This window comes from Pinus tabuliformis, chromosome 3_1 (genome assembly GCF_031772625.1).
Source record: "Pinus tabuliformis cultivar Carrire ecotype Pingquan chromosome 3_1, CPIR1, whole genome shotgun sequence".
Classification (NCBI taxonomy): Eukaryota; Viridiplantae; Streptophyta; class Pinopsida; order Pinales; family Pinaceae; genus Pinus; species Pinus tabuliformis.
Window position 1 is genome coordinate 883,986,310 of NC_142301.1, and position 12,835 is coordinate 883,999,144.

The following is a 12,835-nucleotide window of genomic DNA, read 5'->3' on the forward strand; positions in this document are numbered from 1 at the left end:
GTAATTCTCCATCTTGAACCTCTCGGAGATCTCAACTGCATACTTGCCCAAGGAAAATCTCTCCTTGTTGTTGCCACACATCCAATCCCAAAAAGTAGTGCATCAAGTCGATGTCCTTCATCTCGAACTCTGAAGTAAGATCATCCTTGCATATTCCTATGAGCTTCTCTGATCCTGTCAAGAAGAGATCGCCCACATAAAGTACCAAGATGAGCGACTCAGCCTCAACAAGTACATAGTACAAGTTAGAGTCTACGTTGATCTTGGTGAATCCCAAACCAAGAAGATATCCATCAATCCTGGCATACCATGCACGTGGAACTTGCTCAGCTCATAAAGGGCCTTCATCAATTTGTATACATGATATTATCTCCCATGTTCAATATACACCTCCTCAATCACCTCGTTGAGGAATGTAATGTTCACATCCATATGATATATCCTCCACCCCATCTCTGAAGCAATGGACATAACTGCTCTAATAGTTGCATATCCGATGACAAGTGCGAATGTCTCCTCGTAATCCACTCCCTCACGTTGGGAGAACCCTTTCTCCGTGAACACTGCCATGAACTGCATATTTTGTCTTGTAGATCTATTAAGAAGTGGTCACATGATTTCCCCCCATTCTTGTTACTATGTCCCACACATCATTCTTCATGATGGAGCTATACTCGTCCACCAGGGCATCCCTCAAAACCTGCTCATCTATAGCCTCCTCACAAGTGGAAGGCTCAAAGTTAATGATGTTGCTTGACAAGGCCAAATCACTGGAACATCTCACTGAAAGTGCTACTAGGAGCCTCCACATGCTCCTTAGCATCTCTCAAGGTTTGTTTGGCCTATCTCGATCTCCTCCTCCAGATCCACAGGTTGTGTCCTTGTTGTTGGAGCTACTGGTCCCTGCTCAGCTTTAAGAGCCTCTTGCTCTTGATCCTCTACCCTCTCCTGGCTTTCTCTCATGAGATCTCCTAAAGGTCATGCCCTCATCAAATCTGATAGTTTGATTGATTATTACTTTCCTTTATCCTAGAATGTAGACTTGGTAGGCCTTTGAGGCCTCATAGTAGCCCACAAATAAGTCCCTTTCTGACAAGGGCTCTGTTGATGCCTATCATGTACACCTAAATGTAGGAAAAGTTTTCAAGCCCACAATGTATAGTTTTTAAGGCGCAACACTTAGAGAAGGGGCTGTCACCTATTTCCAACTCTCTTATTTTAAGCTCTCCCCTAGGTAAGCTATGGGGGGTAGTCCCTAAAGATGATTAGTAAATGAAAACTTGTTGAAAACAAGTAGTTCTAGGAGATCAAGGGCAAGGCAATTACAATTCAATATAACTTGAATTAATGATTAATTAGCAAGTATAATTATTAGTGAGAAAGTATTAATGAAATAAATTTGATTAAATGAAAATGGCATTCAACAAGATATAAAGATGAGAGAAAGATTATACTACTTGAAATAATATTTCAAGTTACAAGATAGGCAATGTTGCAAGACAAGTGTTAGTACAAGAAACCATGAGATTATAATCAACTAGAAATATGAGCAATGAGATTCAAAATACAACTTGCAAGGAATGAAAACTTGTACTTCAAGTAAAGATGCTTTGATTATGATATGATGTTCAAAAGGCAATATGCATGGAATTGACGAGTACAAGAATATAAAGCTTGTAACTAAAAAATTAGCCCACAATTCCAATTACAATAACCAATTGAAAGACAATGTGAGATGAATGAATGCAAGACTAAACTATTTGTGATGCAAGGGTCTTGGTTGATTTTAATTATATGCCCACTTTATGGTGAAGCTTCCCTTCTATTTCTTGAAACTTGGTAAGCACTAGGGTGGCTTGCAAGAAGGATGAGCCGATGAGGCGCTTAGTCCATCATTAACGATACCCACCCAGCCTCCTTGGCAATCCACGTGCCTTCGTTCCTACAAGGGCTTGACTGCAAGAGAACTGCGAGGTCACGTGTTTTAACCTTACTCCAAACAAAGATTTATCAAATTGAATTAAAGTTAGGGAAATTGGTTCCAAAATTTCTATCAACCAAGCTTATGCTTGGAGGTAAATTTAGAGATGCAAAACTAGATCTAAAATGCAAAATATTAGTGCAATGCTCCAATGAGATACAATTATAACAAGATGCTTCAATCAGAGAAATACCAATATGCTTATAATCAAAATATAAGATAAATACTTTGAGCACAAGCTTATTAGCTCACAACAATGATTCAATGAAGCAATTGAAAATTACTTAATGAAACAAAGTGAATTAGAGAAATGACAATTAGACCAAATGTTATAGCAAGAAAGCCAAATGCCTCAATAGAAAGTGCTCTTAGGGATGTTTCTTCACTTATGTTATGACAAGTAAAACAAGTGACGCCTATACATTGAAAGCACAAATAGATGATGGCAACGAAGATTGCTAATCAGAAAATAGAAAGACTACTTTAAATCTAGGATACAAATGAGATTGAGACAATAATTACTCAAATGCAACTAGATTAAATAGCCCATATGATCACAATAGAAATTAGATAAAAAAAGGTTAACAATGGTGCTAATGACAAAAGATATCAGATTAAAAATGAAACTAAAACTAATCTAGTGAGAGCAAGAAATGTTGGAAGTTAGGAATTAAATCTAGAAATTAGGAAAACAAATGAAGGAAAATTAAACAATGAAGACAGGAAACCCTCTTTTTTAAATAAAGAGGTGGGATACCATTGGAAATCCCAAGGTCCCTCAAGAAACTAGATCATTTTATTATTTTTATTACAAAGACAAAGATCCTTTAGACAGTGAGAAAGGCTTAAAATTTTTGAGGAGGCTTACAAACAAAAATGGAGATCCTGCCTCGAGTTACAAGAGATAAAATTACAGCGAAAAGTCTCCTTCAAACCCTCAGCTAAAGACCAAGCCTCCTTATGCTCACGGTAAGGCAATGAAAAATAACCAAGAAAATTGAATTAAATTTTACAAAAAAATTACGACTCATTCCCTTCAATTTCCAAGCCTTAAAACCCTCACAAAATTTGGTTATTTGAGCTCTTAGTTAGGGTGATCAAGGCCTCCATTGCTTGCGGCCTTCACCAAGGCAAGATGCAGCGCCCTAAATGCTCACGACCTTGGAGAAAATCGCCTCCAAAAGCTTACGATCGAGCCAAAAAATTATCCAATATTTTTTATTTTAAATTTTATAAAATTCTATAATTAATTTCTGTTAAAATCCAAAGGATCAGAGCTTTAATTTTTTTTTGGCAATTTCACCAGATGTTTAACCTTTAGAGAACCTTAGTACCAAAGATCAGTCTCGACCTCCTTGAGCTCTCAGCCTAAGGAAAAATGGCTCCAAAATCTTGTGGCTTCCCTCAAGAAAATTCTAGAAGTTAAAACAAGCCTTTAAGCGGTTGATCCCAAAAGCAAGATCCAATCTTCAGGGTCTTACGGCACAGAGAATCTGTGCCCAAAGGTCTTGTGACTTGCTCAAAATAATTTCAATTTAATTTTCATGCCACAAATAAATTTAATTTCAAGAAAATTTCTCGCTTAAGAGGCTCGAAGAAGTCTCCAAAGCTTGCGGCTTCACCAAATGTTGCTATTAGATTTGCAAAAATTGAAACCCCAAGTGAGATCCTCAAAGAATTTTTCTTATGAAACCTTTTACAAAAAAAATTAAATTCAAATGCAAAGGAAAACCCTTTCTTGTTTGCGACTTAAACCCAAAAATAATTAGAAATTAAATTTTGAGTTCCAACCACAAATCTTCTTCAAATTTCAGACTAGAAGCTTTCAAACCCTAGCAGCTAGGGTAGACACAGATGTAGATGGCACGAGGGTTTTAATTCAACGAGCAGAGGTGATTGATCTTTAAATTTCAATTTTCTCTCTGATGCCCAATCGATACACTTGCAAAATAAAATTTAATAAAAATTCGAATCCAAACCCTCACTTTGTCTTCAGATCTGCAAAAAAAGAAAGATAAAATCCAAAATATATACAAGATCTGCAAATCGAAGGTTTAAGAAATATATACAAAAATTATTTACAAATTTACAGACTTATTAGATCTAAGGAGTATGAGTACAACTTTGCTCCTAGATCAGTGGAAAATAAGCTCTAATTTAGCCAAATCTACTCAATTAAGGTATAAGATAGATAAAATAGAATATATAAAAATATTTTTTGCTATAAACAATGGCTAAGAAACCCCTGCAATATCGTTAGATAAGTCTTTGATGGCAAACAAAGTAGGCTCTTCAACTTTTATGTCTTCTAGCTCTTATCTCTACACAATGAAGATGAAATCTGTTAGATCATAAGGAGCAGGATAACACAATGAAATAGAGGCCTAGGGGTTCAACCAAAAAGGCACTAGAGTTGCTACTTCTAGAGTGTTTCTCCAAGCTCAAATACTAATGCAAGATAACTGTGCAAAAAGTAGATCCACAACTGGATAGTGAAATAACAATAATTTAATTTAAAACCAATAGAGCATTAAGAACCAAATTCAGAAAGAGATTAATTTATCCCCAAAGACTTGTGTATTATTCATAAAATATTTCCAGTACAAAGTAGAGCTTCAGTAGCCAAGAGCTTGATTTTCATGTGTGACAATGAAGAGCTATTAGCTCAATTTATAAAAAAAATGAGAGTTCTAGATCCCTCCCCAAGTGAAAACAACTAGGTTCAATGAATTGCACAAATTTGACTTGATCCCAAAAGAAAACTAGTTGAAAGTTTGATCCATGTCAAAATAATCTCGTCCTTTTATTTGGGGGAAAAAAATCGATTTTCTTGAAGATGGAGTTGATCCCAGACCATTTTTTTTTGTTAATTAATTTTCGTAATTGCAAATTTTCTCCTCAAAATTTTCTCATTCAACTTAACCACCTTGGACCATATCACCAAAAAATTGATTTTTCTAGGAAATAATTTCTTTTTTTTGGACCAACGATTTTTTCTTGCTTGATTTGTGAAGATTATTTTCTTGGGAAAGTGCACATCCTTTTTTAATATTTTTTTCACTTGGAGAGAATTTTATTTTTTCCTCATTTTAATTTTTTGACCAATTTCCGGCTAATTATTTTGCCATTTTTTGCCGGAAAAATAAAAATATGACTCTAGAGGGGTATAAATATATTTTCCCACCTTCAAAGTGTGTCTAGATAGAAAGTTTAGGACTTGAGGTGTAATTTTAAGTACTCATGCCCCCTATAACTTCTATAGACATCACTTTTTACATCTTTACTTCAAATACCAAATAAAAATCCCATTCAGAAGGGGAATTTGAAGAATTAAAAACTGACCCCTTAGACAACCAAATTCTTGCAAAACTTTAGACATGATATAGTATGATAATTTACATTGATTCTATACACTAATACTCACTTAAGATTTCACCATCAAGCCTCACTCTAGCTTTGGGGGATGTGTGGGAGTAAAACTTAGCTAATTATTTGTTTCTCAACACAAATAATTAGCTAAGGAAAAAAATTCCCTAGAGTGAAAAATTTCTAGCAAAAATCTTAAGCTACCTAGATGTGTTACATGGCTTTATAAACTCACTAGAATCATTTTTACATAATGGCCCCATTTTAAGCTGCATGATGATGACGAAGTTTGAAATTTTTTTGACTGCTCTGAAATGTACTCTGGTCATGGGGTAGTTGACACCTGAGTGGTCAACAGGCTCCAACATAGTTCTCTTCTTTGTGGGAATGTGGACATACACTAGACTATTAAAATTGTGCAAATAGCTGACATCTAGTTTCACTCTTGTAAACATCTCCTTAGGAGTCACGTTCTCTAGTATCCTATGAGGACTCCTACTTTGCACATAAACAACTATATTGTAGGCTTTTGCCCACAACAACATAGGCAAATTCCTGACCATGGATCATTGCCCTTGTTGCGTCCATTATGGTCTTGTTCTTCTTCTCACCAACCCCATTCCGCTGAGGGTTGCTAGGTATCGTGAGCTCCTTCTTAGTCCTTGTTGCGTTGTAAACGTATTGGAACCCATTGGAGGTATACTTGCCCCCATTATCTGATCTAAGAACCTTAATCTTCTTCCTGGTGTGGTTCTCCACAAGAGCTTTGAACCCTTGAAACCGGTTGAAGACCTCACCCTTGGTCTTTAGGAAGTAGATCCAACTCTTCCTGGAAAATCATCTATGAATGTCGCAAAGTATAAAGACCCCGATCAACTACACAGATATAGGACCAGAAATGTCTGAGCGCACCAAGTCTAACACTCCCTTAGACCTGGTCTACTGTGAGGAAATACGACCTTGGTCTGCTTGCCAAGCGCACCACTGTTGCACACTCTATCTTGATCCACTCTGATCTCTGGAAAAGCTGTAACCATTCTTTGTAACATAGGAAGAGCCCTATAGTGTAGGTGTCCCATCCTATTGTGCCAAATCTCACTCTGACTATCACTCTCATGTATGAGAGCCTTCACCAGTTGTCCTCTCAACAAATATATATTCTTCTCCCTCTCCCAATTACTCGCTTCTTGCTGGGATCAGTTCCTTTTCGTCCAACAACCACCTCACCTCCCATGACGCCGATTTCTAGTCCTCCGTCTTCTATGGCTTAAACTGAAAGCATATTCTTCTCCAAACCTGGTATCATTCACCTCAATGATACCACTTGAGTCCATCTGAAATTCATTGCTACCAATGCCTTCTATTGTACTTGGCATTATCACCAAGCTCTACATGTATTTCCCTAGGATCCCTGGTTATGCTGTTGAAAATATCTCAAGATCTTGTCATGTGACGAGATGCTCCATTGTCCACAAACCAGACACCTCTCTTGACAGTTCCAAAAAGCATGACACCAAGGCAAAGTTCTTCTCGAACTTTTCAGCGATTTCGTCCATCTGAGCAGTGGTTGTGATGGTTGTCTTTCCTTTGGTATTCTTCCTGTATGGATACTAGCTGGCAACATGCTTGAACTTGTGATATGCAATGCACTTGACTTTGCTTATGTCTTTCTCCTTTTTACTCTGTAAAGGTCCATCTCCACTTTAGTTTTGGTTGGCCTTCCCTTTTCCTTTTTTGTTTGTTTGTGTAGCAAGAGCAAGCTCTTCTTTCTCCTCACTACTGCTTCACTATCCTCCGGTCAATGAGTTCTCCCATACCTCCTTCTGGATGAAATCATCCCACAACTGGCTCCAATCAGGAAGTTATTACCTAGGAAGGATCCTACATCCACAAAGGTGGTCCAACGCTTAATGCAACCTTTCATTGCAACCTTCTGTTGGAGAATCTAGTTGGGCAGCTAATTAAACAATTCTCCTTATCCTTAATAATTGCTTGTGAACTTTAGTTAGCTTCTTCTTGTTCTTTATTAGATTCTTTCATCAAACAATTATCAAGAGCATAAACAATAAAGACAAATGATACAAGTAGGCTCCAAGCTAGGGCAAAGACAAATGACACAAGTAGGCTCCAAGCTAGGGCAAAACTCCTCCAAGGGGAAATCCCAAAAGGATCTCTTCTCTTCATATAGAATTAGATCAAATGAGAAAAGCAAGACCCAAACACTTCGAACAAGACCTCCTCCAAGTACCAAGTCAACCCTCTTTCAAAGCCCTTTCAAGAAGTCAAAGTCAACTCTAGTCGAGAATCAAACCTTATCCAAACTTTCTCAGAACTCAGATTTCGACCCCTAATTTCAGAACTTTGGACCTGCAGTGACTTCAGAAACTTCGACTTGCAATTCTCGACTTCTTGCAGTAGAACAAAAACCCTAATCCTTCAACTTCTTTCCTTCTCTAGGGTTTTTCTTCTTGTCTTCTACTCTCCTCGCTCTTGTTTCCTTCTTGTTGTATTGCAGATCGAACTTCAAAAGTGTGTCCAAATGAATCGAACTTGTTTCCTTTATATAGCCTTCTCAGGAGGTCAAATAGGCCTCTTCTAGGCCAACTTGTCACTGGCAGGGCTGACTTGTGCTTGGAGGACTTTTTGACTTTCTAGACATAAAAATAAATTATTTTTCATGTTACAACTCGCCCAAATGGGTCTTATACAATTGATATTGATTCTCTTGACTCATGACAATTTTTCTTAGGACATGGCAAACCCTAGAAGCATGAAGAACACACTTAACCTAGTTGACCAAGCAAAAAAAGCATGAAATCCATGCTTGAAAATAATAATATTTCTTTCTTCTTTTGTTTGTTACATAGGATATACATTATGACGTGAGTGCAATGAGAATTATGAAAACCGAATCTAATTATATTTTCCAACACCTTCACTGCCTCCGAATCAATCATAGTTTCCTCATTAGGGGAAGGCTCATCACGAGCCCGCTGGATCCTTGTGAGTAAGATGTTACAATGTTTGATCTGTCCATCTTGATGCTATTTAATTTTTTCCTGCAACACCATTTTCCTGTTTTTTGTTTGTGCTCTGATAAACACTAGTTAGGGCTACCCACATATGATGCCCTATGTCCTTCCCTGATATGTGAGGAATTATATGATCCCTCACACCATCCAAAATAAATATACTTCGCTTTCATATCCTAGAGATTATGCTTGGCTGCTAAGTTTGGATATGACGGAACTTGAATGTCTATATTCACAAGATCCCACAAACCATTCTTTTTTAGAATCATGGTAATCCGCTCCTAGGAACTGAAGTTAGTGGCCCCATCCAACCTGTCTCATATCACAAACTACTTAGTCCATCTTCACAAATCGACCTTGGTGACAAAACCTCACTTGCGAAATAATTCAGCCACCGTCAAAGGAAGAAACTCGCTATTGCAAACCCTAGTGATCTTGGATCTCCCTTTCAGAGTTATCTAGAAAGCATTGATACCATCTTAAATCTCCTAAATCCAACCCAAATTTATTTTCTCATAGCAATTTATTTAAATAACCAAATAAATTCTGAATTGCCGAGAAATGAGATCACTAGTATTTTAACTTCTAGAAATTATATACAATGGAAAATAAAAATTAGGAGAGATAATTACACATACAACATATAAATACCCACAACAATTCTTTGTCATTCATAAATTTGGAAAATCAGGGTTTTTGACCCACAAAGAATTACAAGGAAAAATACATTTACTAGAACTTGTAACTCGACCCCCACTGGATGAGTTTGGCCCAAGGAATTTGACTTCCTATAAATTAGCCTTTGAAGGAACTAAGATTGGTGAATTTCGACCCAACAATTTGCTAGCAAATTGACCCTACACCTTCCCTTTGAGCTGCTACTGCACCTCAAGAAATTCGGCATTGGCAATTCGACTTCTCTAATCAAATCAACCTCCCTCTCTCTTCAACAACTCGGCCTTGCAATCTCGAGCAATTCGGCCTTGTGGGTATGCCCTGAAATCCTGCTATACTCTTCCTTCTTTGCGCTTCAGTCTATTGAGCCACTCGCACTAGAGAAAATCACTTTCTTTTGTTGTGTCTCCTCTATTGTGTCCTCACCTCTCCCTTAGGCTTCTTTTTATAATCTTCATTAACCCTAGATCCTTAATCCCAATCTCCCTTATAGAATCTCTTGAAGATCAATGATTGAGATCATTTCGAAGTCACTTAAATAATTAAATTAATTATCCATAGAAAATGACTGAGTAGTCCACAATAATTAATTGACTTTAATTATTGTACTTTTCCCAAGTTAGACTTAGGAAAGAAGACATAAATCACTTACTCCACCAAGCAAGCACTTAAAGAGGCAATAAATCATCTTCCACATGCTAAGACACCAAGCCTATGCAAAAGACCTTTCAAAGCTATTATATGCTTCAACGAAAGAAACGTCAATACAAGACACTATTTAGGTTTTAATGTTTGAAGAAATTGAGAAACAAAAAGCTTTGTTGTGAAACATACTAAACATTCACCAAACCGAATTGAAAAGGCATAACATAAGAGGAGTTTATTGACACCCAAAGCGTTGATACTTGTTTGATCAAGTGAAAGAGACTAAGAGAAGTCTGTTAGAAGTTGAGCATATAACCGAAAAAGTACTTTATAAGATCAATTAATTGTTATCTATTAACTTGAAGATCTACAAAGATATTGCATGGGAGCAACTCATTGATCCAATAGATGAAAGAAAGGATAAAATATGCCATTAACACTTGGAGGTCATTTGGACTTGCCATGCAATGTTGATCACAAACTATCTATGACCCTTGCATTCATAAGATGCCAACAGTTGCACTTGGACTTCCATATTGAACCTAACATTAACAATAAAATTTTCAATCATTGCTTGAAGTTATATTACTCTTCCTAGCAACAATGATCGAGAAGTGCTTGCTCCACCTACTAATTCCGGATGGATAGTGAAGCCTTTGATATACCAACTTCCTATTGACAATTTGATTGGTTTTGAATAAATTCTTTAGGGACTACTGATTAGTGTTCTATTTTTGTGAAGAGATTTTTTCTTCGTCTATTGTAAGATAAAAGCTTTGCTCAACTATTAATTGAACAATCTGTAGAAGGATTTTGTTGCAGGAAAATCAGGTTGTGCATGCAACCTCCCCAATCACTGTCACAATCTAAGGAAACTCAAAAATGTGGGCCAACTTATGCTAAAACACCAATTACATGCAACTGAAAATATGCAGAGTTCAAAATAGATATAAGGTCAAAATAGAAGGCATTTTGCTTAAGCATAAGCACTTGGTATCTTTTATAACCATGCCAACATTAAATGGAGACTCATAATGATCATTTGGGGTTCTGATGTATGTTGTACTTCAAGAGAATAAGGTGATTTGGGCGTCATCAATACCTATCTTCAAACCTAAACTCAAGCATCAAAACTTGTCAGTCACAGTGGTTCACTACTGTTATTTCCTCCCAGTGGTTTAGCTCCCCCTTCATCCGCTACATTCTTTTAGATTCACATAATACAGAGCCACCAGGTTATCACCTTTGGTCGTCAAAAGGTCTCGCTTGCCATGGCACAAGTCCCTCTGCTGCAACTAGTATATGAATCAATTATCATGGTTTGTTGTAGAACCATGCATGATTGCAGCAGGCATTGGAAGTCCATCACCACAGTTCTGGCTCTCTAGCCCCAACTATCATATCAAAAGGTATGCTAATCCAAGGCATTTTAAAGGTATGTTGATCTTGGGCATTTTGGAGGGCTGCCTACATCACCTCACGAGGCTCTTATTCCAGGCATCTTGAAAGGTATACTAACCCAATGCATTTGAAAGGTACATTGGCCCCTAAGTCAAATGTTTTGGGTTCGAGTTCGGGTTTGGCAACAATTAAATTTGACTTGGTTTCGAGTTTTTTTAACGAGGCTCAGCTTTAGGTTCGACTATATATATATATATATATATATTATTTTTCATTCTATATAATTTATTGATTTTTATTATTGATTTATAATAATAAAAAATGTATAATTTATTAATATATAATGTTAACTTATTATTAGTTGATAGTTTAACATTTAGTACAATAAATAAACATATATAAACTTATTATTATTGATTGTAAGTTTAACAAGTAATACACTGTGTATATATATATATATCTATCAGACCATTAATTGTCTGGCGAGCCACTGAACAACTGCGTTGGGCGAATTGAACCCATAGCGCAGCATAGTTTCAATAACAAATAATGTATAATATAAAAAAAAAAAATTCACAAGGTAAGCGAACAATGGTTAGGGATAAGTGGGATGTCACATGGAAAACTGCCATTAAAACCTACAGCAATACATGGAATCGGCTGGCGGAAAAATATCTCATCAAACCCATCACTGAACTGGAACAAACTTTAAATATTCTTTGGGGTTTGCCGAATTTCGAACTTCAAACTAGAAGTTCGACGAACCCGGGACTTAGATTGGCCTTAGACATCTCAGAAGGTTGACTGCATCACCTCACTAGGCGCTTAATCGTAGGCATCTTAAAGGTATACCGATGCTAGGCATCTTGAAAGGTTGTCCTCATCACCTTACAAAGCTCTTTGTGCCAAGCGTCTCAAAAGACATGTTGACCCGAAGCATTTGAATGGTACATTGACCCCAAACGTATTGGAAGATATAGGAATTGCTACTATATCATTTGTGATTGAGTTTATCCCTAACCCATAAGATGTTGCTTATATAGATAGCTTTCCTTCATAGGTACGTGCTTCGATGAGATCTTTTATTGAACTAGCTCTCCATGTCCATGGAGTGGGTCCCCTGTCCAGCTGACACACATCATAAAAATTAAAGCATGAGTTATAACATGTATCAGATCCTTACCACCTTGTGGCCAATATGTAGCGAACATAAATTCATATATATAAATGACTTGTCATCAGAAGTAACATAGCATCATTGCATGATCAATACCAAGCATCTGCTAAGTGCCAACAAGTGTATAATTTATCCAACAGATGTTCATTCTTATTCATTATATGCCCACATAATCATAGTCCATGTAAATTCAACAGCGGATCCTACATGTTCTATTCATCATGATATGCACATATATAATACTAGAAAAAGTTAAAACCTCTTTTTCATTACATATTAGCAACTTTCCAAAACATCATGGAATAACCCCATCATGATAATCAACACATAGCATATGTGGAAACATGACAACTGATATTTCTTTAATACATAAGCAAATGAGAAATATAGATATTGCATATGATGCCATAAGAAAAAAGACCATCCCAAAACAATCTGTCTAGATCTGGGTCAGCTATTATAACAAAAAATAGGGGCACTAGATTTCCTCCAGAATTATTGGCCCACAAGAAGTCCTCAAGTGCCTTTTCCAGCAGCCGATAGGCTGACTTAAAGGCC

At 36.8% G+C, this 12,835-nt stretch overlaps 1 protein-coding gene across 1 annotated transcript in view; it reads left to right on the forward strand.

Moving 5' to 3' along the window:
• Nucleotides 1-12,835, forward strand: part of LOC149190433 (ABC transporter B family member 6-like) — an 89,877-nt gene that overhangs the window by 74,201 nt on the left and 2,841 nt on the right. The window lies entirely within an intron of this gene.